The sequence below is a fragment of the Microtus oregoni genome, unplaced genomic scaffold (genome assembly GCF_018167655.1).
Source record: "Microtus oregoni isolate MIOR12 unplaced genomic scaffold, Mior012 000083F_ref0000379, whole genome shotgun sequence".
Classification (NCBI taxonomy): domain Eukaryota; kingdom Metazoa; phylum Chordata; class Mammalia; order Rodentia; family Cricetidae; genus Microtus; species Microtus oregoni.
Genome location: NW_024544543.1, coordinates 2,525,901 through 2,552,787, shown reverse-complemented (window position 1 = coordinate 2,552,787; position 26,887 = coordinate 2,525,901).

Here is a 26,887-nt window from a genome sequence, read left to right as displayed (position 1 = left end):
GTCACTAGATATATTAATAATATACCTGGATGCAGTTTTCATGGGCTCTGTTTATAGTTGGTAACCCTCACTTTATACCTGTTTTTTCTCTTCTGTTAAGTAAATCAGAATGTCCTTCCTCCCTAAAAACAAGACCCAATCCAGAATGCATCTTTTAAAATACTATTCAAAATAAGTATTGTTAGATATTCCCTGTTCATAGCACCATGAGAGATAAAATTCAGAATCATAACAACTTTCTTGCTTATCTTACATTGTTGGTGGATTGTAGATGGATCTTTCTTTTGGGGGGGGGCACCAGTTTACAAAGAAATAACACAGGGACCGACTGTTAGTTATGAAAACTCAACCTTAACTTAGACATGTTTCAAATAGTTCATTTAAGTTAAATTAAGCCATATTTTTAAGCTGTATTCTTTTATGTGACTCAGTTACCTTTACCCATCCTGGTTGTCAATTCTGCCTTTTTTCTTCTCTGAGTCCCCTCTCTCACCAGAAGTTCTGCCTAACCTCTTCCTGCTCAGATAATGGTCATTTAGTTCTTTATTAAACAACTCATGGTGACACATCTTTACTCAGTGTAATGGAATATTCTACAACATTTACCTCTTTTTGTCTAAATAAAATGGAAAGGTTTTTATCTATAACATAACAAAACTTCAGACAATAAGAACAGGTAAGAATTACATTTACAATGTCTAGTTCATTTGTATTTGGCATATTTAGAGAAGATACTCCATTATCTATACTATCTTAGTCTAAAGTTTATACCTAAACCATTTATTTTCTCATAACTTGCATTAATATCCTAAAAATATTTCATACCTTAAAGCATGTTTTAGATAAAAACTTAAGCTTTTATGTTTTTCAACCTTATAAACTTTACGTCTCTTATCTAAGTTTTTTTTTTTTAATTTGGTAACAAGGAAAATTGTAGCTATGTAATCTTCAAATGCCATCAGAGACCAAAGAGGGATAAAATATTGCTTGAGTAAACAAGAAGTACAGAGAAAGCAACTTCCAGAATTATAGAAATGGTAGAGATATCTGGCTGCCTAAACAATCAAATTCCTCTGTAGTACTGAGGCATCAATCTTTGAGCTATGGCCCTAGAATATCTGACAGATTTTTCTATGAAGAAGGAATTTTTGAAGGACTGTCCTACCCTGTCTTAACATAGTTTGCCCATCACTTTCTCTTGTGTCGTACCTGTCCAGCTTGGATAGCATACTGTCAACATTTGAGGCAAGGAATGATCCTTGCCCAGTGGATGCATTTGCTACAATAAAAGTAAACTCTATATGAAGGTCCTTTGATGCCCTTAAATCTTTTTTTTTAAAAGCAAATTGGTACTGCCAGGTGCAGACTCACTGTTATAAAAAGCCTTTTGTCATTAAAATGTTCTAAATGCCATTTTCTGTAGATGTTTGAAGTAGTTGAAGATCACTTATATCTTAAATATATCTCCATATAAACTTGAAAACATACCTAACGTGACTATAAGTTTGAATGTTATAGATGACTATTAACCTGTATTTTGCTACTATCCTAAATAACATTTAAGGACTAAATCTTACATTAAATTTTAAAATGATCTAAATGGTTACATTAGTTTAAACAATAATATATGCATGTGCATGTATACATATACATATTATATACAGAAATATATGTACACTATAACAAATATATACTTAAATATGTATCAATTCACAAAAATCCATACCATATCAATATAAAATATTTAAGATTAGTCATTGTCCAAAAGAAAATTCAACAATCCACCCTTTTAGCACATTTATCTACTATCTCTACCATTTTCATTTCAGAAAGAGATCCCTGAATCTGATCTCCTTTGTTTAGCTTTCTCCATGACCATGATCAATACCAACTTGTGATAAACTCCTCTAAAAGATCAAAAACATCAATAATCCATCAGATGACTCCCCCCAAAAATCCACCCCACCTCTTGGGAATGTGGGCGTCATGTCTTCTAGGATGCTTCCTGTTGTCTGGTGGTTGATGACCTTTGAGGGACTCTGAGAAAATTGGATTAATGGTCAAGTCCTTGAAAATATAGCCATAAAATTGTTGTCCTGTCTTCATTGCAATAGGAAAATATAAAGCTTATATGTATTGTTGGCTGGAGTAGCTTGCGAAGTTGGAACATCTCAGTTTGAATCCTTGAAGCTGTTCTGGGTGCAGAACTCAGAGTAAAGTGTAACAGAGGCGCCCTGAGTGGCTGAGTCACCTGGGCCAGCTGCTTTCATCATTGATCTGAAAATACACAAACTTAACATACATATCTGCATTAATACAAACATGAATTCTGTGTTGTATACAAGCAAGGAAAAGATGATTTTTTTGTTTTATGCTTGAACAGATAAAATATAAATCACCTGTCTTATTGTTTTTCTAGGTTTATTTTTATTTTTATGTTTGTAACCAGGAATTTCTGGAGTCTTCCCTGATCAAATCTGATACTTTTTACTCTTGAATGAATCCATAGCCTTTTCTTTTCTGTGGAAATAAAAGCACAACCTCTTTCCCAAAGTCATATATTTTATGACTTCCATTTTGAAGGTAAGGCATTCCCAAAGTATAAAGATTGGTTTAATTTAGAAGTCCCTTAAAGAATACAACATTTCTCATCAACTGTCATCCTCTGTTCATTAGCATTCAAAGAATTCAAAAGCGACAAAACAATATCTCCCAACAGATTGAAATTTTATGTTTTAAATAAGGGAAAGGATCAGCAAGATGTTAGCAATCTGAAGACAATGTGACTATAGAATATACATAGATTACAAGCCTCCATGCAGGTCAGCAGCATTGTTTGTTTGTTTGTTTTTTTAGTGTTCTTATCAAAACTTATATGTATCCTTTGGAAACAAATTAAATGGGTTATGAATTTTGTTTTCTGAAAACAGTGAAGTTACTTGTTGGATGAAATGTTTCAGTGTTGTAAAAAAAAAAAACATGCTAGTCTTGAAGACCACCTGATTGTAGTTATTGCATGCAACAAACCTGACAGGGAAAAAGCTAAAGGAAGGAAATATTTTAAAACATGGATTGCAATGATCTCAATAACAAACCCACTGAGAACATGCCTACATATAATGTTAGTGTACAAAAAGCCCATGCTTTTTCTCTTTCTCTATATGCTATCTTCTGGCTCCCAAGTAAATGCCTCATTTTAAAAGCCTTTGGAATAATTGCTGAGGTTTTTTTTTTTTTTCTCCCTCTTGAAGGATGCAGTTGGCAATACTTGTTAGAACACCTGTTCAGAGCACATCCAGGTTCTCAAAGCCACTCTCCAGGGAAGTGATTTCAGGCTGTGCTTCGCAGCATGAGGTTTCCTGCTAAGAACTCTTTGAAAAATCTCTGACATTCAATTGCAGGGCACTCATATGTTGATGATGTTGTTATTGTTTTTGTTTTAGTACCATCTTCTTACATTAGTGTTTCATGAAGTCAAACAAAGATTCAACCCTCCTAGCTCTTATCTTCAATTCCTCTAACCAACGCAACTTTCACATCGTATCTAAGACTCTGAAGCTGCTCAGAAAGAAAACGCCAAAAGTATCTTTCAGTATTTATTACCTATGCCACCTTTTAGAAGAAATCTTTTTTCAACATGTAATTTAATTCAGTATTGCACAAATAATTTTGGATATCCCCGTTTTCTTTACCCGCCGAGTGTCACTGTCTCTTTTTCTGATTCTAATCAACTGTGCTAGTCTGTCATTTGTTGATAATGAAGTGTTTCTCATTCAGGTGATCTCTGTGATGTTCAAGAGTCACACTTTTCTTGCCCTTTTATCCCATGGCTAGAATTATAGATGGTCCTTGGCCTTTAAGTACCCAAAATTTCTTCTTTATTATCAGCCCTCTAGGATTCTACCATGATGGTGAGGATGGTGATGTTCATGGTGATGAAGCTGCTCCAGAAACACTATCAGTGTAGATCCTCTAGCTGAAGGATTTATAATTATCTTGTTAAATACAAGGACTCAAAGAAGTAAAACGCTGTTTTGGCCATTCTATGGGTGAAACATGTGGCATCGAGGGATCACTCTTCATCTTCCAGTAATGAACAGCAGAAACACACATTAAAGGCCATCTCCTTTCCTGTTGGCATAACGTCAGCTCTAAAGGCTCATTCTGTTAATATGCAATGGTTATTGTTCATTGTACAAGCCAGGCTGTGTGCACAATCTTTATGCAAGGACCCAGCTGACAGAAGATGAGACAGAAACAGTAGTGTGTGCATGGGCTCACACAGGTTCTACCCAATGTGACTTCCGTGGGGAGAGACAAATCCTGTGTCTGCCATCTTCAGTTGTTTGTGGGAACTAAAACTTGATGTCCACCTAGAGGAAAAATGGACCAATCCTGGAATATTTATAAACAGCCCTCATGAAACTCTGTTATTTGGTTTACTCTGTTCTCCAGATGAACTTGGTTTCTGAAATACTTTTTATAGGACCTGGCTCATAAATTACACACGTTATTCTGTAATTATCTGAAATTCAAATGTGGAGTAAACCTTTTTTTTTTTTTAATTAGAAAGTTGTGAATGGTTGACATGGGTTTCTGGGTGAGGTGATGTTGGACTCTGTGAACACAAAACTGACAATTTTCACACTTGGCCAATAAGAATATGATTTAACATAGTAGGAACACAGAGAGTTTCATAGTGTATCTCTGTTTTAACTCTGTTTTGTTTGTAGGCTGGATTTCAGAGGTTCAAGAAGAGGTCTCAAATACTATTTTGATTGCCATCTTGTGATCAACTGATGACTCTGAAATAATAAATCCTCCTTACCTGACATGCTTGAGCCGTGAGAATATTTACATCATTGTAGAAAATAATAGCTGACTTTGATCCTAACTGAGATGCTTTCACCTGCGATAATCTTTCACAAACGAGCAGGAAGATCATAAGCTCGACCCTGTTTTTTTATAAATTCCGTCACTCTTTCCTAGACAAGTCCCTGGGAAGCCTCTATTAGCAGCTTTCCATCTCATCAGGCATGAAGTAGAAATAAAGTTTCAAAACCAATGGTAAAAAGTTAATCAGATGTCTTCTATTTCGAGGAAATATGGTGTGAAATTCAAGTTCAAGTATGAGACACGACAGGCAAAGTCTGAGGGATGCCACTCCTGTGGAGGAGGACTGAGCTCCCCCGCACAGGCTGTCCACCCCAGCCTCTCTGCGGGTTTTCTTCTATTGAAACCTTTCTTTATTGTGATTGGCTGCATCAGAAAACAGCCTGGAATACTCCATGGCTATGCTGCCAATTGACCCCCATGTCAAATGTTAGGCTCACAAACCACTTCTGATCAGCCTGTTTTAAAATGTCCTGCCTGTCCAGGATCCAGTAACTGCATAAGATCATGTTATGGAAACACCACACTTTGAAAATAAGAGTCCCGGGACTCTCTTTGGTCCAGCCTCATAGTTGATAGGTCCGAAGCTCTAGGAACAGAACAGTCTGCATTTGTTCAATATGCAATAAAATTCAGCCACTTGGAGTTTGCCTCCAGAATATCTCCTAAATGGAGTGTACTGAATTACATATCCCAGAAGATAGTTGCCTTAATTAGGGTTTTCATTGCTGTGAAGAGACACCATTACCACAGCCACTCTTATAAAGAAAAACACTTAACTGGGGCTCACTTACAGTTTAGAGGTTTAGTCCATTATTTTCTTGGAAGGAACGTGGCAGCATGCAAGAGACATGGTGCTGGAGAGGGAGTTGAGAGTTCTGCATCTTGAACTGCAAGCAACAGAAGGAGAACTGTATACTGGGATTAGACTGACAATATATGGTACCTCAAAGCCCATTACCACCATGACACAATTCTTCCAACAAGGTCACACCTCCAAAAAGGGCCACTCCCTATGGGGCAAGCATTCGAACATATTGAGTCTATGGCGGTCATATCTATTCAAAACACCACAATAATCTAACAGTGGTAACAAAAGTTAAATGCGGAGGGGAGAATGAAATATGATAATAGCTACCCACATTTACTCCATTAAACTCCCTCCACATCCCAAAACTTCATTTCTTCTTCCTCCTCCTCTTCCTTTTCTACTTCCTCCTTTTATTCCTCTTCTCTTCATTTTCCTTCTCTTCTTCTCTCTCTCCCTCCAACTCTTCTTCTTGTTTGTATTTCTTTATGTGTGTAGGTATGGAGTCTATGGCTAGGGCATCGAAAACCTGTCAGTGACCATATCTTCAAAAAAGAATGGTTCTCTCTACCAGCAACTATCCACTGCCAGGAGTTTCTTAGTAAGTAGCCAAGCCTGGAGAGCATCCACTCAATCAGCCCTGGGATTTTGATTGGACTATGTTATAGGTCCTGTCCAGGTTACTACAGCTGCTGTGAGATCATCATTATAGTAGTTATGCCATCTCCAATGACAGCATTTCACAACACTCTTATTTTCATGTGGCTTTTCCATTATCTTCTCCTTTTCTGTACTGCTCCCTGAGCCTTCGTAGTGGTTGGTTAATGTATAAATTCCATTTTGTTTTTAGTTTCTCAAACTTTATAATAATTCATTTTTATTCTGAGAATTTCATACATGTATAGAATACATTTTGATCTTGTCTGTCCCTCAGTTCCCTCTGGTCTAATTCCTTCTCCATTCTCCCCTACACAACTCTTTTCATATGCTTCAAAATGCTTACAAGCATTTTCATATGCTTCTTTATTTTATTTATGTTCTCTTCCCATGGAGCCTACTCAGCACTGTTTGTTGGAATGTCTACTAGAACAAGGGTAGTTTCTCAGTGGCAGAATCACTCTAGAAGACTTACTCTATCAGCATCTCTTGATTACCCATACCCATAGACAGGTTCATCTCATAACTCTCATTCTAAAGGCCTTTAGTAGTATTAGATGTTAGTGATAAGAGAACCACAACTGATCATCATGTAGTGAATCTAAGACAGTGTATTGTTCATGTTATTTCTTGACATTACTCTTAGTAAGTAATATTAAGAGGGATATGAAGTCAGAGGCACACCAAAGCCAAAAACTGATTGCTATTGTCTGTGATTTTAAAGGTTATAGGCCTGTTAACTCCTAACTGAAGACACCAAGGCTTCTGTATATCAGCAGCTAGGTGATCCCCAATCCCTATTGTACTAAGATGTAGCACAGGATAAATGTGTGTGCCTCCAGTCATCTGCCAGGATGACGGAAGCTCCTTTTCTTCCAGAGCTTGTCTTGGCATTAGGGTGTGACTACATACTCTCTGAATTATTCTCTTCATAATTTATCAGATACTAACTTATGAATACTTCAGTCAAAGAGAATTATTTTACATTTGTCTTTTTTTTTTGTTTCTTGTGCACCCTGCACAAAGTTTGTACCATTGAACTGAGTCTCAAATATTTTATTTCATTTTATATTTTATTTTAAAAAAGGATGTGACTAAGTTGTCCAGGTAGGCCTTAGATAAAAGGGTTGATTCTCTCTCAGACCCATAATTCTGAAGAATGTGTGCCTGTAACACCAGGCACTGCTTCACATATGGAATCTTTTGAACTCCATATGACAGAGCAGACTGTCCGTTATTCAAAAGTGGCTTTCTTCATTCGGTGTATTAACTTCAGGGGCTATCAAGAATAGTTTCATTCTGCTCAATAGCTATGTTTACATTTTGGTCTTTTATCTCTTTTTGACAAAGCATGTTATTATAATTTTTTTAAACCTCATGCAAACCTTCATTCTGTAAGGGTAATTATAGCACCTTATTTGGAGTCTGTATCTAATCAATGCTTGCTGAATAATTGATATGAAAAATTGACTTACATGTCTTGACTCCCAGAACGATCCATCCTTCTGTCTTACAAGTAACCAGCTCTGTTCATTGCCAATATTTCCTTTTGATAACTTATTGCTCAGATTCTTCCCATGAGAGCTTTTTCCCATCTCTTCAAAATATTGTCATGTCTATCTCAAGTTTATCAAAAAACTGCATATAAAACTTAGGGAAAGTGGCAGTACTGTTTCAATAAGAGGAAAAGAGATAAACAGCATAGGAACTAAGATGTGCATAGTCTTCACAACTGAGAGGGGTGGGTGGACACCAATACACAGAATGCAGTCTTTCTCTATCCCTGCTCGAAGAGATAACAGATTCCCCAACAATACTACAAGTACTAACAAACTCAGACACAATAATCATTCATTCCTGAGGAAAGACTATATTTCCTTTATCTCCTAATATAATTAGGAGTCCATCATTAAAGATAATAAATGCATGTAAGAAATCAGAACAAAGTAGGTAGGACAGAGGATTGAAAAGAACTATAAATTGTTTCAGAATGTATTCTTGCTAAGCAAGCCATAGAGAATGCTGAGGTTGTTCATGCGGTCTCCCTCAGCCCCTCCTCTTGTCCCTCATTTTTGTTCTTTAAGAGGTTGGGCTGTGATGTCTAAGTCAGAGATCTGGTGGAGGATCTGACTGTCTGTCATAAACAATATATCCCATAGATACTAACAATAAATGCATAGCAGAAAAAGAATTATTTCTAAACAGAGTAACATTTTGAAATGATGATTGTTCAGTAATTACTACTTGCTTCCTAAAATTATATTTACTTCCTTCCCTTTCAAATAACAAATTGTATTTTAGAAAGTAAAAGAATTCAAATGTCAAAATTTCCAAATGTCACTCTTCCCAATATCTGAGAACATGAAGATAGGACAGTACAAAAAAAAAAAAAAAGAAAAAGAAAAAGAAACACACTTTCTTGTACTTATTAGAAAATGAAAAAAAGAATTATGTGATATCCAGGATATGAGAGATTCCCATAGAGATGTCCCTTTCCTTAATGAGAAATCACAGAGAAGGCCACCACCGCTTGCCCGGATGCTTGGGCTTATCAGCAGGTCTCAGAGTTTAGGCCTCTGTGATATTGAGTGAAGATTATAAGCCAGATGGGCCACGGATTCCGTCAAGCCTTCTTGGCAGCTGCTCTCATTACAAAAGCCAGCGAGCCTTTTCCAAAAAATAAGAATGTGAAGCAAATTGGGCTTATAGACCCTTATAATGCAATTGCACGCAGAGATAGGGGCCTGAGCGGGCAGGCAGAAATATTATTGATGGCTGGTGAAAACAGGGAATAAGATGTTATTAAGGCAACTCAGAGATAGATATCGATAGCTAATATAAAGCCTTTATTGGTTTACAGGCTCCAGGAAAAAGGGTTCACAGCTCCGACCCTTCACTTTGCTTTTAATTTCACTGGAGGTGCAAAGTTCATGAATAAAACATATCTTCACTCGTCATCCGTGCTGATATTAGTCACTGCTTTCTCTGCTTCTTGTTCACCAGAAGCAAGAGACTTACAGTAGCAACATGCACCTCAGAAGCTCTTCCTGAAACACAGATTCTCTCTGTGTAGGGACATGCAATTGTGATTTACTAGAGAAAGAGTAAAATGGATTTAAAGGGAAATTTATGGAGCAAATAACCAGATGTATTGATGGTATGATATCTAAAAGAGCCCTTGTAATCACATGGAGTGGAAATTAACATGACCCCACATCCTACACCTGTGAATAAGAAAGCTCAATACTCATGTTGTTTCACACTTAAGAACAGTTTTAGAATGAGGCTCAGAGAGAAGATTTAACTATCATTTTCCCCAAGACTATGCTCTAAGTTTCTATTGTCCAGGCATGACCATGCCAGTAATAGTTTGTTCAATGTCTTCCATCCTAACAAAAAAGTTAGAATGCACATCAAGCCGAACAAACTAAATAGATCCCTTCACCTTTAGCTTTCTACTAAGAATAAATTATACTTTAGTCCAAATTATTAACTGTATTCCACATCACAATTACTTGAGAAACTGTATTCCACATCACAATTACTTGAGAAGTAGGCCACATCTCTGTACTTTCTACTCCCTTTGTCTAGTCCAAAGAAGTGTAAAAAGGACAAAGACCCACCATTTGCTGATATCTGTACAGACCTGGCTGGATCAGACTCTGCAGTGTCAACTCCTCCTACACAAGGACTCCATGATCCCAAATGAAGCCAACTTTTGTTCAAATATTGTTGAAAAAAAGGGTGTGTAGACTAAATAAATACAAACATTCATTTCTTTTTATGGTACATAAATGTTATATTTAATATCTGATAACCAAGCATTTACCTTATAAATATTCTAATGCTAGTTTAAAATAATGGATTCATGAGTGTGGGATGTAGAAAACACCTGTATTCTGGTGTCTCTGAAATCCTGGAGTCACCCTTCCATGGACATTAAGCTGACCGTAATCCAAAGGAAGTATTCACGGTCCTTGCCACTGTGAAATAATTTATCTACTGAAGCTGCTTATCTATTCCCATTCTATCCCACCAAGCTCAGGATATGCTAATCGTATTTTATCTCCAATCTGATTTTGATATACTTTGAGTGTAGTACCTCATGTATGCATGAACACTTGACAGTTACGATTCCTATCCACTCCAGTGAGCACCTCTGCCATTAGCACTACATGAAACATAGGAACTGGAGGATGACATTTTCTAAATGTTGGCTGAAATTTCAGAAACATTTTCTGAATAATTTTGTCAACAAATAAGTATATTTGCTAATGAGCATGGGACAATACAAATTATACTAAGTAAGTTAGAAAGCAATACTATATAAAATTGAAAAAGATTTATTGGAGGCAGGCGAAGCTGAAGGAAAATGGTGAGGGTTGATAGGACAAAACTGCATTATGCACATGTAAGAAATTTTCAAATAATTTTTTTTTATTGAGAAAAGGAAAAAAAATGTTTCCCCCTCCTCCCATTCCCCTCCCCCTCCTCCCATTCCCCTCCCCCTCCTCCCACCCTTCTCTCCCTCCCCCCACTCCTCTCCCCCCTCTCCAGTCCAAAGAGCAGTCAGGGTTCCCTGCCCTGTGGAAAGTCCAAGGTCCTCCCCCCTCCGTCCATGTCTAGGAAGGTGAACATCCAACCTGACTAGGCTCCCACAAAACCAGAACATGAAGTAGGGTCAAAACCCCATGCCATTGTCCTTGGCTTCTCATCAGCCCTCATTGTTCGCCATGTTCAGAGAGTCCGGTTTTATCCCATGCATTTTCAGTCGTAATTTTAAAAGTCTTTAAAACAATTACAATATCTTGCATTTTCAAATATTTTTCACATGGTTTTGGGAACCACTGACCTTTTAGAAGATGTTTATTTGTCGGAACATTCTATGTCCAATTTCTTATAGCTTTATCTTTTATGTAAACAAATGGAATTATTTCACAAATGCCTGTCTTCATTTCATTCTCAAATTTTATCATGTTAAAAATAAAATATTTTCAATTATCTTTTGTATTTTGCCTCTAGATTTATTTTTTTTCCTTTTTTTTATTGAGAAAAGAAGAAAAAAAAACATAAACAAAAAAACAAGTTTCCACCTCCTCCCAGCCTCCCATTTCCCTCCCCCTCCCCCCACCCTTCCTTCCCTCCTCCCACCCTTCTCCCCCTCCCCCCACTCCTCTCCCCCTCCCTCTCCAGTTCACAGAGGAGTCCGGGTTCCCTGCCTGTGGTAAGTCCTAGGTCCTCCCTCCTCCGTCCATATCTAGGAAGGTGAACATCCAAACTGGCTAGGCTCCCACAAAGCCAGCACATTAAGTAGGATCAAAACCCCGTGCCATTGTCCTTGGTGTCTCATCAGCCCTCATTGTTCGCCATGTTCAGAGAGTCCGGTTTTAACCCATGCTTTTTCGGTCACAGTCCAGCTGGCCTTGGTGAGCTCCCAGTAGATCAGCTCCACTGTCTCAGTGGGTGGATGCACGCCTCGTGGTCCCGACTTCTTTGCTCATGTTCTCCCTCCTTTTGCTCCTCATTGGGACCTAGGGAGCTCAGTCCAGTGCTCCTGTGTGGGTCTCTGTCTCTATCTCTATCCATCACCGAATGAAGATTCTATGATGATATGCAAGATATTCGTCAGTATTGCTCTAGGATAGGGTCATTTCAGGTTCCCAATCCTCAGCTGCCCAAGGAACTAACTGGGAACCTCATCTTGGGCACTTGGAAGCCCCTCTAGGGTCAAGTCTCTGGCCCACCCTAAAGTGGCTCCTTTAACTAAGAATTGTGGTTCCGTGCTCCCCTATCCACCTTTCCTTTATCCCAATTCTCCTGTTTCCCCAGGTCCCCCCTCCTTCCCTTCTACCTTTTCTCTCCCTATCTCCCCTTACCCCCATCCCACCCCACACCCAAGATCCCATTTTCTCCCAGGCAATTTGGTCTACTTCCCTTAGCCAAGAGGATAACTGTATGTATTTCCTTGGGTTCACCTTCTTACTTAGCTTCTTTAGGTTCACCTATTGTAGACTCCATGGCCCTTATTTATGGCTAGAAACCAATTATGAGTGAGTACATCCCATATTCATCTTTTTGGGTCTGGGACACCTCACTCAGGATAGTGTTTTCAATTTCCATCCATTTGCATGCAAAATTCGAGAAGTCATTGTTTTTTACCGCTGAGTAGTACTCTAGCGTGTATATATTCCATACTTTCTTCATCCATTCTTCCATTGAAGGGCATCTAGGTTGTTTCCAGGTTCTGGCTATTACAAATAATACTGCTATGAACATAGTTGAACAAATGCTTTTGTCATATGATAGAGCCTCTCTTGGGTATATTCCCAAGAGTGTTATTGCTGGGTCCAGGGGTAAGTTGATCCCGAATTTCCTGAGAAACCGAAACACTGACTTCCATAGTGGTTGCACAAGATTGCATTCCCACCAGCAATGGATGAGGGTACCCGTTCCTCCACAACCTCTCCAGCAAAGGTTATCCTTGGTGTTTTTGACTTTAGCCATTCTGACAGGTGTAAGATGATATCTCAAAGTTGTTTTGATTTGCATTTTCCTGATTGCTAAGGAAGTTGAGCACGACCTTAAGTGTCTTTTGGCCATTTGAACTTCTTCTGTTGAGAATTCTCTGTTCAGTTCAGTGCCCCATTTTTTAATTGGGTTAATTAGCATTTTAAAGTCTAGTTTCTTGAGTTCTCTATATATTTTGGAGATCAGACCTTTGTCTGTTGCGGGGTTGGTGAAGATCTTCTCCCAGTCAGTAGGTTGCCTTTTTGTCTTAGTGACAATGTCCTTTGCTTTACAGAAGCTTCTCAGTTTAAGTAGGTCCCATTTATTCAATGTTGCCCTTAATGTCTGTGCTTCTGGGGTTATACATAGGAAGCGATCTCCTGTGCCCATCTGTTGGAGGGTATTTCCCACTTTCTCTTCTATCAGGTTCAGTGTGTTCGGGCTGATATTGAGGTCTTTAATCCATTTGGACTTGAGTTTTGTGCACGGTGATAGATATGGGTCTATTTTCATTCTTCTACAGGTTGACATCCAGTTGTGCCAGCACCATTTGTTGAAGATGCTTTCTTTCTTCCATTGTATATTTTTAGCTCCTTTATCGAAAATGAGGTGTTCATAGGTTTGTGGGATAAAATCAGGGTCTTCTATATGATTCCATTGGTCGACTTCTCTGTTTTTATGCCAGTACCACACTGTTTTCATTACTGTAGCTCTGTAATAGAGTTTGAAGTCAGGGATGGTAATGCCTCCAGAAGATCCTTTATTGTATAGCATTGTTTTGGCTATCCTGGGTTTTTGTTTTTCCATATAAAGTTGATTATTGTCCTCTCCAGATCTGTGAAGAATTTTGATGGGATCTTGATGGGGATTGCATTGAATCTATAAATTGCCTTTGGTAGAATTGCCATTTTTACTATGTTGATCCTCCCTATCCAAGAGCAAGGGAGGTCCATCCATTTTTTGGTATCCTCTTCAATTTCTTTCTTCAATGCCTTAAAGTTCTTGTCAAGTAGATCTTTCACTTCCTTGGTTAGATTTACCCCAAGATATTTTATGCTGTTTGTGGCTATCGTGAAAGGTGAAGCTTCTTTGATTTCCCTCTCTGCTCCATATCCTTTGTGTATAAGAGGGCGACTGATTTTTTGGAGTTGATCTTGTATCCTGCCACATTACTATACTCCTTAATGTATTCCACAATATAGAAACAGAAGGGTCATTACAAATTTCTTTTATGAAGCCACAGTTACTCTGATACCAAAACCACTCAAAGACTCAACCAGGAAAGAGAACTACAGGTCAATCTCACTCATGATTATCGACGCAAAAATCCTCAACAAAATACTAGCAAATCGAATCCAAGAACACATCCGAAAAATTATCCATTATGATCAAGTAGGCTTCACTCCTGAGATGCAGGGCTGGTTCAACATACGAAAATCTATCAATGTAATCCAGCATATAAATAAACTGAAAGAAAAACAAAACATATGATCATTTCATTAGATGCTGAAAAAGCATTTGACAAAATTCAACATCCATTTATGTTAAAAGTCTTGGAGAGATTAGGGATACAAGGGTCATACCTAAATATAATAAAAGCTATATACAGCAAGCCGACAGCTAACATCAAATTAAACGGAGAGAAACTCAAAGCCATCCCACTTAACTCAGGAACACGACAAGGCTGTCCACTCTCGCCACACCTCTTCAATATAGTTCTTGAAGTTCTAGCAATAGCAATAAGACAACATAATGGGATCAAGGGGATTCGAATTGGAAAGTAAGAAGTTAAACTTTCGTTATTTGCAGATGATATGATAGTGTACATAAGCGACCCCCAAAACTCCACCAAAGAACTTATACAGTTGCCTCTAGATTTAAAATAACACAGATATTCTACCTCATAGATGACTGAAATGAACTATACTAGTAAATATTAAGATAGTTGATTTCATTAAAGAGATTTTGAGAGAGCTGGAAGATGGTGGCTCTAGTTTTTAATCCCAGCACTCCGGAGGCAGACACAAGTGTATCTGTGAGTTTCATGCCAGTCTGGTTTACCAGAGCCAGTTCCAGTACAGGCTCCAAAGCTATAGAGAAACCATGTCATGTCTCTAAAAACTATATATATATATAACTATATAATATATGTATATATTAATTGAAAGTCCATATGGACTTTCAATATTAAAGTAAATGATATGAGAGGAGAATCAAGTGGAGAAAGATTCCATGAGCAGATGCCTATGTCTGCATGTCCCAGCAGAACATTCTCAAAACAACCATCATGGTCGCTGGAGTTAGAGCTCTATATTTAACAGAAGAGGCCAGGAGTAACTTAGCCAATGCCTATAGGTTTCTAACAACAAACTTTGCATAGAGTAATTGAAAGAGAAAGATCAACTGCACTAATGTAATATATTTTCCATCTGTGCCTATGATTGCAGTAAGGAGTCAAAGAGACTTGGCATTATGGAGAAACTTCTTAGTGACCTGGCTTTGTTATTGACTGATAAAGAGGTCATTCTCTATTTACCACCATCTCTGTTTGTGTAGATATCAATCTCTTTCCAGGACCTGCCCACACGAAGCTACATACATATGCAGATGGGAATATGAAATTGTAATGTTTATAGAATGTCTATGAAATGATGACTCCAACTCAAGATAATCTAAGTAAGAAGAAGAGCTCTAGGTTCTCTCTCTTATGGAACAATATTCACAGGTAATTGCATGCAGAATCCTACATATATATTTTCATATTTTATTTTTAGCCTGGACAGGAAGGCTCGTAATCAGTGGGTGTATCTTTATATTTAAGCAATAGGATTTAGATGAAGAAGTTTTATTGAAAAAGAAGGGGAGAAATTAGGAGAAGATTTTTTTTTCCAGTCCATTTCAAAGTAGCAGTATGAATAAGCAGCTAGCTGAAAACATTGAATGACATCCTAGTCTTATCTTACTTCAACTCATACCTTCCAAGGTGTGTTTGTTTGTGAAAGTGTGCATGCGTGTGAATCTTTTATGTGAGAAACAATCTGGTAACTTTCTTCTCACATACATTTGCATGACATATGTGTATGTGTACATATTCACATAGACACATACAACCTTGTGATCACTTCTTTTTGGATAATCTACTTAACACATTGAGATTTGGGAATACCTATATGTGTTTGCCTGTATATGCCATTTCTAACTTATTGTGGTTTCCCAGTTAAAGTGTTGTTCCTGAGTCCCAAGGCCCCCAAGAAGACCACCATGGAGCAATTCTGAATGCAAAAGCAAGGTTTTGTTTATTAAGTATGGGCTAGCATGGATCCTCTGCCTCACATTCTGACACAGCAGATGGAGAGAGAAGGACCCCATCTTTTATTGTAAGGGGTATACAAAGACAAAACCACAAAACAGTCACAATATAACAGTCTCAAAATATAAAGGTAGGTATCCTATATCATAACTGACTAAAGATTAGGTAAAGCTCAGCTGTTAGTTCTTGATAGATTATTATTATCTAAGGGGATAGCAATAGCCCCCCTCACCTGGTTATGCCCTCCAGAAATCTGCTGACCCTTTGCTAACTGTAGGGGTTTTTTGATGTATTACCTAGCTGATAGGGGAAGTTGGGTGGTCAACGATCTCTGTTTGACTGCAGGTGGGGAAAAGTTGCTGCAGTCAGCTACTTTGTGTGTCTATTAACTCATACTTCCTCTAAAGAGGGATCCTGTAATCTTTAGCTTCTTCTAGGGGCCTGGGGGGACAGTCAGCCTTCAGCTGTTCCATGGCCTTCAGCTTATCTTGGGGGCTGGGATGTAATTCAAAGTCCCAAAAAGGGCCCAGCACAAAAATGAAATTTTTCCTGGCTTTTCAAAAAGAAGTAATGTTTTCTTGCTTCAAAGTTTCAATCACAGTTTTGCATTACTCAGATTAATATGGGACACATAATTTTTCTTCTGATCCACAACAAATCTTCAAGTACTTTGTTTTAAAGAGAGCAGACTATTTCATACTTCAGTGTAAACCATAACATGTTGTCAGAGTGTATGTTAAAACCTCTGTTCTATTATTTGAGAGCCAATGAGTTTGTAAAGCTCTATAACAGAAATCAAAGATTTATACCCTTGAAAACTATAAACACTGAAACTAAAATATTTAATAAAAAAATACTTTTCAAGGTAATAGTGAAGGTTGAAAAAAAAAGCACTAAAAGGATTGTAAATATGACTCTGTCCTATGCTGTTGCCTGAAATATCAATAGTTGTTAGTATCTTTTCTGATAAATGAATCTAACAGAAGCATATGGATATTTTCAAAGGGCACATTTGAAAATCTTTAAATTATTTTTCATGGGTGGCCATAAAATCCATGTAATTCCTCCGAATGCTAATTTTGGAATTTGAGTGAGTGAATGCAGGGAATTTAGTAATTCATTGTCATTCATAAAAGGATATTAATAAACACTTTGGGAAAAGGAACATTAAAGCTATAAATGAATGAAATAAAGCAGATTGAAAATTAGCCAATATCAAAAAACAGAAGAAAATGCATTAAATGTAGAGACATTTATGTAAAAAGAAGACCAAAAATTTTAAAGTGTCATAAAAGTACAAAAATTAAATAAACATTTTATGGAATATCTTAGAAAATAAGAAACATTTTAATTAGTTTGGATCTTTTCTAAATCAAATTGTTAAAATATAAGATCACTGTCTCTACATTTATATGATATATATGATAATATTATCCCTGAACAGACTGTATCATGCAAAGTTCTTGATAAACTTTTTAAAGTACTCACACAATAAAAATGATAAATGATCTATAAATATGTTTTGGTGTATTAAATGTACATTTTTTAAAGAGAAGAACAGATCCTTAGTTGTCTCGAATGTTGTTTCCAACTTAAAACTGAAAATCTAATTTCAAATGTTTGGATGCTCATGTTGAGTTGATCAGAGTAAACTTCACACTTCTTCAGGGAGCCATTGTTGGGCTGCACACACAGCTGCCGTCCACTGCTGTTAATGCTGCCTGTGCCAACAACTGTCTGAAGCTATCTATGCCTGAAGAAATACTTAAGCAGCACCCAGGCCATACAGCCATATTGGCTACCCATCATTCTTGTGGGAAACATCATATCAGTGCAAACAGACAGACAGCTTTACCTTCAAAACTCAAGCTAAATCACAATCTGCACCGTGATACCTAGGAGAAATCACCCATGTATTCCCAATTACTGTACAAAGCAGAAAAAAATGCATCTCATATTCTTGAACCACTGCTGGTGTTCACCTTTCTGGGCTATGACACCCAGTGTGATTAAAACCAGAAACACTTGGAATTCAGAAGAGATGACAAAATGTCCCCTGCTCCAGCTACTGTTGGCTCGGTTGTAACTTGCTCCAACTGTACTTCAATTCCTTCTTCTGTTTTTGATTCTAGTCCTGCATTTCTCTCACTATACTGAACAATATATGACTGTGAATGAAGTGTGTAGTGGGAAACTGTTATGTGTGTATTCTGCTGACCCAGCTGCCCCGAAGCTAACTTAAGCAACATCTTTAAATCCTGCAATTTATTGTTCACTATCCGTTCCCTACACACAACAGTAAATGAGTGGAAGAGAGTGGCTGGGTGTAATTTTAACTCTTTCCCCAAACACATAAAATTAGCTCAAAACTTCATGGTAATACTTGAAGGATAAGTTCATTTTTCCTAGAATCTGAGGGGCTAAGATTGTTAAAGCTCATCAACACATTCATCCACTGGTCATGGGTCACTCAACAACAGAACACCTACAGTATCCTTACTGAAGAGCCAGAGGCTTCCCCTTTTATTGCTCTTCACCTCCTTTATAGGGAATGTAGACTGTCCCATTCCTTGTTCCACTCTGCAGAAAAAAATCTAAGAATTCCATATTGTTCTACAGTGAAGGTTAGGATCATGGAAAATAAATAGAATGTTGTAATTGTGGGCTTCCAGGGGGGGAATAAGAAATTTGGTGGAGGAATATCCCTTAGCAGTGCCCATTAGTATCCCTCTACCACAGAGTAAATGAATTTCTGCCATAGAGTATAAAAATCATGCAAATATGATGTTTTTACATCTTTAAATATTTGTCTTAGTGTAATTAACTAACTGAACTAAAGTAAGATTTTGGAACAATCAACCTCAGTAATCATACAAGGGAAAGTCTGTTAAAGTTTTGCTAGAAATTAAAACATGGTGCATGCTTCTTTTTTGTGGCATTGGCTTGTGCTTATAGGGACAGTAAAGTACAAGAGAAAAGGCTAAAACTACTAATCAAAGACACAAGCATTACTATAAATCTGACTACCCACCTGTGATTCTCATGGCTATCAATACACTACATTTACTTGACGAGATCCTATGGCTATAAATTTTTGTGCCTTGTCTTGCAAATGTATAAAATTCACATTTTTTTGGGTGTTCAACTATTGGGGCTACAAATGTGTTCTTGTTTGTAGAAAAAGTTTCATCTAGAAATTTGCTTCTATTCAGGATAATAAAAATGAAAATAATTTGAAAGACACAATACAGTCTGTAACTAATTATTACCTTTTGTAATTGCTTTTCTGTTTTTTAAGGCATAATAAATTTATTATTTTCTAGTATAAAAGTAAGCCACTTCTTCAGGTACCCAGTCTACATGGTGGTAGTATTTGCTTATAATGTGATGATTCGCATGGTGAATTCATAACTTTTTTGCAGTTCCTCAAATCTTAAGTTGAAGAAACTAGATTTTATGGTTCAATATGATATTTACTAACGTGTCTTGGCTGTTTTCCAGTAGCTTTTGTTTCAGGAAAATTAGGTAATTTGGTTTTACTACTTCCCAGCACAGGGCATGCTTAGAATCACCGATGTATAGTCAAGAGCAAAGTCAATCTATATTTACTCAGCAAAATTATTTGCATATTTATAGTGGAGAATCTGCTTTTCCAGCCTTAGAACAAAAGAGAAGATTTTTCTATACTGACCCCTTATACTATGTATTACTTCTCTTGTGTCGTGCATTCTGCTATGGCTAATAGCTACGAGCAGCTCAAAGCTTTGCACGAGCTAAGCATAATTCTCAATGCCTCTTTTGTCTATGTTTTGTTCATCTTCACTTCCAAGTCCACTGAATTAATTGGGTACAAACAAAGAAGTTCCCCTCCCCCAGTTGCCCTTTGTCACATGGTTGACTAGAGCTTAACCTTTAGACTCTATAGTTCAGAGTTCATAAGCAAGCAGATTAGAGTCTGACTAGGACTTTGGCTTCCATGCAGAAGTCTATTGACAATGACTCCAGCCATTCTAAGCCAGGTTTTAGTTATTCTAAATTTCTATGCCCTTCAATCTAGCCTATACACCACAACAATTATTTTCTAGTAACTCACTACTTGGTATTCCAGGCTTATACAAATATTTTATATAGTTCACAGTAATTATGGTTAGTAAATTAGTTAATGTTTTTTTCCTTCCTTTCAATGTATAATGCCAAAATGATGGCAGCCATTTATTGAAATGTGTCAAATAATAAAAGGGTATGGCTGGAGTACGGATGGTGCCATTCCCTTGAGTATATAGTCTTAGCAAATTGGAATTGATGGGTTAGAAGCACATCAGAAAAAGAAGAGCTTGAAATTTTGGAATGTAGTAAGAGGGGTAGTTCTTGGGATAATGAGGGAGAAGAGTTTTGTGTGAATACGTTGAAAATGCATTGTTTGAAATTTCAAAGAATTAATAAAATATTTAAAAATATTCCATTTTGATAGCATGTCTACCTATTATGCAATTATTACTTGGCTATATATCACTCTCAAGATATTTTCAAGTGGATATGAAGAAGTCCATATTTTCTCTGATGTTACCTTCTTTCTGCTTTCCTTTGTAGTCAGGGACTTCAGTGTTTTATGTACTTGTTAGTCTACTAATAAGGAAGGTATTTAATGTCATTTTGTACATTTGTTATTGTCATGGATGTTTGTCACATGTATTTTATTTTACTTTACTTGTGCGTGCAGCTGATAAGAAACAACTTTATTCATTGTATCATTTCAGTTCCTAGCTACCATGCCTGTAACTAATATTGCAATTTACTCCCTCTGTTGGGTGGATATGTTGTTATTTTTCTCATGAACTGTCTTGGGAAAGCAAGTCTCCGGAAGAAAATAGGAGTCCTAAGAGCAAAACAACAACAATAGCGAAACAAACAAGCGAAACCCCAAATACCAACAATCTTGTTCTCTTGCTTGGCTTTTACTTCTAGAAAACAAAATAGAACAGAATCTATCTTTTCTCTTAGGGAAACAGTCTCAGGGAGTCCTGAAAATGGCATTTTACATGGACTGTCGCCACTATAAAAATCTCATTGTTTTCACTTATGTGCCAGGAATAATGTATTTTTCGTGAACCAATTGCAAATCTAACTGTAATACCCAGTACACTTCGACTACTCTGACAGCCTGGAGGCAGGGGTTGGATGTTGGAGCAGGAAAATCTGACTAGGACAGAATTATAACAAGCTCAGCTGCGTTGTGATGACTCTGGATTACTTGGGTGAGGTATTGATCAGATTCCTTGCACACAGTTATTTACAAAGAGCATGCAAGAAAATGAAAAGTTTATCCAAGGATCTAAACTCCTTATCAAGATCTAGCTGAAGAGTAATTCATTCATGGATTTAGGGGATATCAGAACCAACACTGAAAACTTTTTAAAAGTCTTCTTACATGTGTGATCTTACCATTGTGTTCCCTTGTTGACATCTATTGTCACGCATTATATCTCCAAGGTGACAACCATGCCAATAAAAATCACTAAAAACAACTATAAGTTTATAGAGACAATGTAGGAAGGGGCATTACCTTGGTCACTGCTCTGCTGTTGTGTGGAGACACTATGGCCAAGGCAATTCTTAGAAATTAAACATTTCATTGGGGACTTGCTTAGACTTTCAGAGGCTTAGTTCATTATTGTCATGACAGGGATCATGGCAGCAGGCACATGTGCTGAAGAAGTTACTGAGAGCTGTATCTTGGTCCACAGGCCAAGAAAGAGAGACTGGACTGGACATGGGCCTTTAGATTTAGGAGCCCATCCCCATTGACACACTTTCTCCAGTAAAACCACACTTCTTAATATATCTAATATTATCAAAGAGTTCCACTTCCTGGTGACTAAGCACACAAATATGTGAGTCTACGGGAGTCATTCCTATTCAAACCATCACATTCAACTCCCTGGTCCCCAGAAGCTTGTAGCTATGTCATAATGCAGAAATGAATTCAGTCCACCTTCAAATGTTCCCATAATCCATCACAGCCTTAATACTGTGTAAGTTCAATGTCTCTGAGACTCAAGGGAATCTCTTAGTTGTAACCTCCTGTAAAATCAAAATCAAAAGGCAGACTGCATACTTCGAGTCTTCAAGATTGCCATTACATACAATGGCACAGAATATAAATTCCTTTTCCAAAAGAAAGGAAAGGAAACATAGTGAGAAAATGCTGTAACAAAATAAGATCAAACAAAACATGGAATATTGGACATTCTTCAACTTAATATCCAACGTCTAAAAGCCTTTTAGAACTCCAACTCCTAGTTTTATTGACTGCAACATATTCTCTTTCTTGAACTGGTTTCGTACATAGTCTGAAGCTTTTCTCTACAGATATCCAGAACTCTGTTGTCTCAGAAATCTTAAGGTTTACAACACAAGTCAGGCTTCACCTTCACAGCTGCACACATAGTGTCTCTGGGTCTCCATGCAGGAACATGCTTGACACATGCCTGACCTCAGGAGATTACTTTAACTGCAGAAGGAGACTCTCAACCCCATTCTTGTATCCTTGACTCTAAGGCCAAAACGTGTTAAATGCTGTCAAGTTCTGATGGTTGGCTTCCTCTTTCAATTATATTTCTATCAGCTTCTGTTGTTGATGGTTTCTTTTGCTGCTGAATATTTAACTCCTTTTCACAAGTTGAAGCTTAGTTGGTTGGAATGTTTCGCTGAGGTTAGCAATCTCTTTATCACACTTAGCATCAAGTTTTTCTTTTCTTTTTTCTTCCAAAATTGTGTTTCTCTGTGGCTTTGGAGCCTGTCCTGGAACTAGCTCTTGTAGACCAGACTGGTCTTGAACTCACAGAGATCCGCCTGCCTCTGCCTCCCTAGTGCTAGGATTGAAAGCATGCATCACGACTGGCCAGTTGCATCAATCTTTTCTTAAACATTTTATTTCCTTAAGCACCCCACTTAGATCTATTCCACTTCCTGGTGCTCCTTTTCTCTTCAAACTTTACATTTTGTATTTCTCCTAGTCTAACTTCCCCATTTTCATTACAGATTTGCATTAAGAATGATTACTGAAAACACATCAGAGTCAATACCAGGCTCTCTTGAAATCTCTTCTGGCAATGCCATTATCCACAACTTCTCAATTTAACTTCAGAAAAGATTTTTAGGAAAAGAGCAAAATTCAGTCACATCCTTTACCAAACTATTGCAAGAAGAATCTCAAAGCCACTTACCCATATTCTTTCCCTTTGAAACTCCTTGAGCTGGTACCCCAGAGTTCAGTTGTCTCGTATGTGCTACTAGGATGGCCCACTATGCCCTCCTGTAAGCATCCAACCACCTTTCCACTCCAATGCCCCAGAATCTTCCATGTTCCTTCAGCAAACAGTGTAGTTGTTACTTTTATTCAAACCACCACAGACGTAGGTTTAGAAGTAGACTGAAGAGCAGGAAGTGGGAGTCAAAGAAAGATGATAAGTGAATGGTTGCAATGAAGGAAAGGAAGGTGGTAGTAATATATTTTGATTGAAATGTTTTTAAAAGGAGAGGAATCTTCATCCATTCATATTACTGCTAATTTCAATTGTGTGCATTATTTTGTATCAAGCCTATGTCAGCACTCTAAGTACCAACTGGGTATTTTGAAATTCAGTTGAATTCAACTCACCTACCCTCAACTAATGTCAATAACATTCAGTTGTGACAAGTTACTGGCTGAAAATAACATCAGATTCCCACGTAAAAAGTCCATCCCCTCAAGATTCTTTTTAATTTTAATGACAATTGTAATCTGGACTCTGTGTAATTCTGTTCACCTATGAAATAAGGGTTTCCATGATCCTCTTCACAGAGCTAAATAGTTTTCTAGAGTGCCTTGTAAAATTAAGAAAAACATGCTGCTTTATAACTACTAGCTTATTGTAAAGAATAAATGACTGTACATAATATGGTAAATGGAAATGGACGTGCAGTTTCTACACCCTCCCTAGGGCTACCTCCCTCTGGACGCCATCACTTCTTATCTGACTGGAATATCTACAAATCGATTTACTGGGTTATTATTTGTTTGTTTGTTTGTTCTTATAAAGAATTCCTTATATAGGAAATTTATTAAATTATGGGTTATTGAGAGTTAACTTAATATTCAGAACTTCTAGTTCCCTGGAGACAATAGGGAGCAAGGTTAGCTCCATGGAGGAGTTTAGCAGCAGCCTACCAACATATTAGGTTCAACTGACAGCTATTGTGCTGTCCTTAGGGGTTTTGAAAACTTTATTTCATTACCATAAATGCATGTTTGGATGAAGTGCATTCTCAAGGTGTGATAAATGAAATGATTTTGTCTCTCTTAATGTAATTTGTGAAGCCAGGGGAGCAATCAAATATTATAGCCAAAGATCATCTTATAGCTCTTATCAGATATGAAATTGCTTAGACTATGCACTCTTCTAAGAAATAGAGGTAAAGGAAAATATTACAGTTGATACTGCACAGGATTTTAGGTATGGTCATTGCTGTTGAAGGCTACAGCCCAAAGCACCAGAGAAAGTGTGTCCAATAAGATCAAAGATATTCCAATCCAAAGACTGGAATGATACGAATGAACTTTAACAGGACAACATTTTGTCTCTCCAATGTGCTGACTAGACAAAAATATAATGGGCGAGAATCAAGGTAAGCCTGCAAGAGAGTGGTGTTCTGGATGAGAGGCAGCCACTAAGGTTTTCCAATGGGTGGAGAATGCCAAAGTCAAAAAGAAAGGGGCAAATATTTGTTCTTTGCATTCTCACCACATAGAGGCCTTTGTAGGCATTCCAGTGAGATCTCCCTCTGTGCCCATCTTAGCAGAATAGAGAATTGGGAAGAAACTGCAAGACCCAGGGAAGAATCAAACTTTGTCACTGGGTAAGGAAGAGACATTTTTAGAGGCAGGTGTATTTTATGTAAAGATACCCCACATTGGTCCATAACCTGCTTAAAGAACTTATACCTGGTTGAAGTAGCATCAGTAGAATGGACTGAACTTTAACAAAATCAAGATATATTTTTTTTCTCTCCGTGCTTCAATCATAGCTTCCGATTGCAATTGGACTGGGAAGAGGAAAGAAAAATGATATAAACATAGTTTAAGGTTAAAGTTTTAAACTGGCTTAAGATTTTGAAGCTGAGTCAGTGAGAATATTTTATTTTTTGCACAAGATGCCATTAAAAACATAGGAAAGTAAAGATTTAGCCTAATGGTATTGGAACCAGCAGCTAGAGATTATTTTTATATTTCACTACATAATTTAGAATTATTAATAAACCAGTGACCTATAACATATATAATATATATTTAAAAATCTTAAATATTCTTACTTATTTGAGTGTATACTTGTATAGTTTCTCCTTTCTTTCCCTAGATCATAAGAACCACTAAAATTCTAAGGAAAATAAGTAAACATTACAGTTAGGCTGTATTAAATAAGCAAACCAATTGTGAAATATAAATAGCAAATTTTCTTGATCTGTCGATGTTTGTTATTAGATATTTAAATTTCCAGGAATCTACCAGTCCTCTGCTGTACTGTGACACAGTAATTCAAAAGCACATTTTCCCATTTGTTCACACGATACATATGTATTCACCTTTACTCATACTGCACTTTGTAGGTAGTTTAGGGACTCGAGAGTACCTGGGAAACAATTTTTTTTCTAACGAATCTAAACTCCAAGCTGGAATAACAATATGTATTTAAGAAATCAGATGAGAAAATGGTATAAGCAATAGAATGAAGCTCACACATGCACCAAGTTTTCATAAGACAATAGCTTGTTAAAATGCATGGCTTCCCTAGACTATGTAGTATATTTGTGAAATTTAAAAGAGTAATTTCTGTTTTATTGGAGAGAGGAATGGAGGATACAAAAGCAGTACTTTGATAACTCTTAGTAATAGTAGAAGGAATGTTAGGAAAATCATTGCATGTTTCTACGGCTCCAATTTAGGAGAACCTAGACTGCAAGACTGGGAACTTCACCTAAACCAAAAAGCAGAGAAAACCAGCAGTCAGCTTGACTATGTCTGGGACAAATTCTGGGTTCACTGAGACACATCTGAGGATTCACAAAATAATCATCTGGGGGAAGAAGAGCACAGATGCAAGAAGCCAGACACCAGAGGCAGCTTTTACCCCTATGGCTATTTCAAAGCTACATTTACCTTCCTAGCCATAGGGTATGCAACATGATTAACATGATTTTAGAATTGTGTTGGGGCTCATAGCTGAAAGCAACAATCCTCACCCAAACTTCTAAAGTCTAGTAGTTTGAACTGTGAAGTATAGAGGACTGTGGGGACCGCTTTTAATTTCTATGGTATAATCTAAAAAAAGCTTTCATATAAAAATGATTACCTATGAAGTAAACAGTAGGACTAGTAACCCCAGAGTTGCTACTTGCATAGTTCTTTTGTTCCACCACTAGAACACACATAATAGAAGTGAAATGAAGGTTTTTCCATGTCTTTCCTGTCCTGAAGAGAAGTCTCCTGCCTGCTGATCAGTATTCTGTACAACTCTCCTTCCTGAAAGTGCTGGATAATTTTAACTGCAGTTATAATTATAACATTTACTCATTTTTTGGTGTAATTACTGATGCTCAACTTGAATGTTTCAAAATCATTTGAATATTAATTTAAAATATATTTCTTTCTGCTTATTCTTTATGTATTTTTAGCT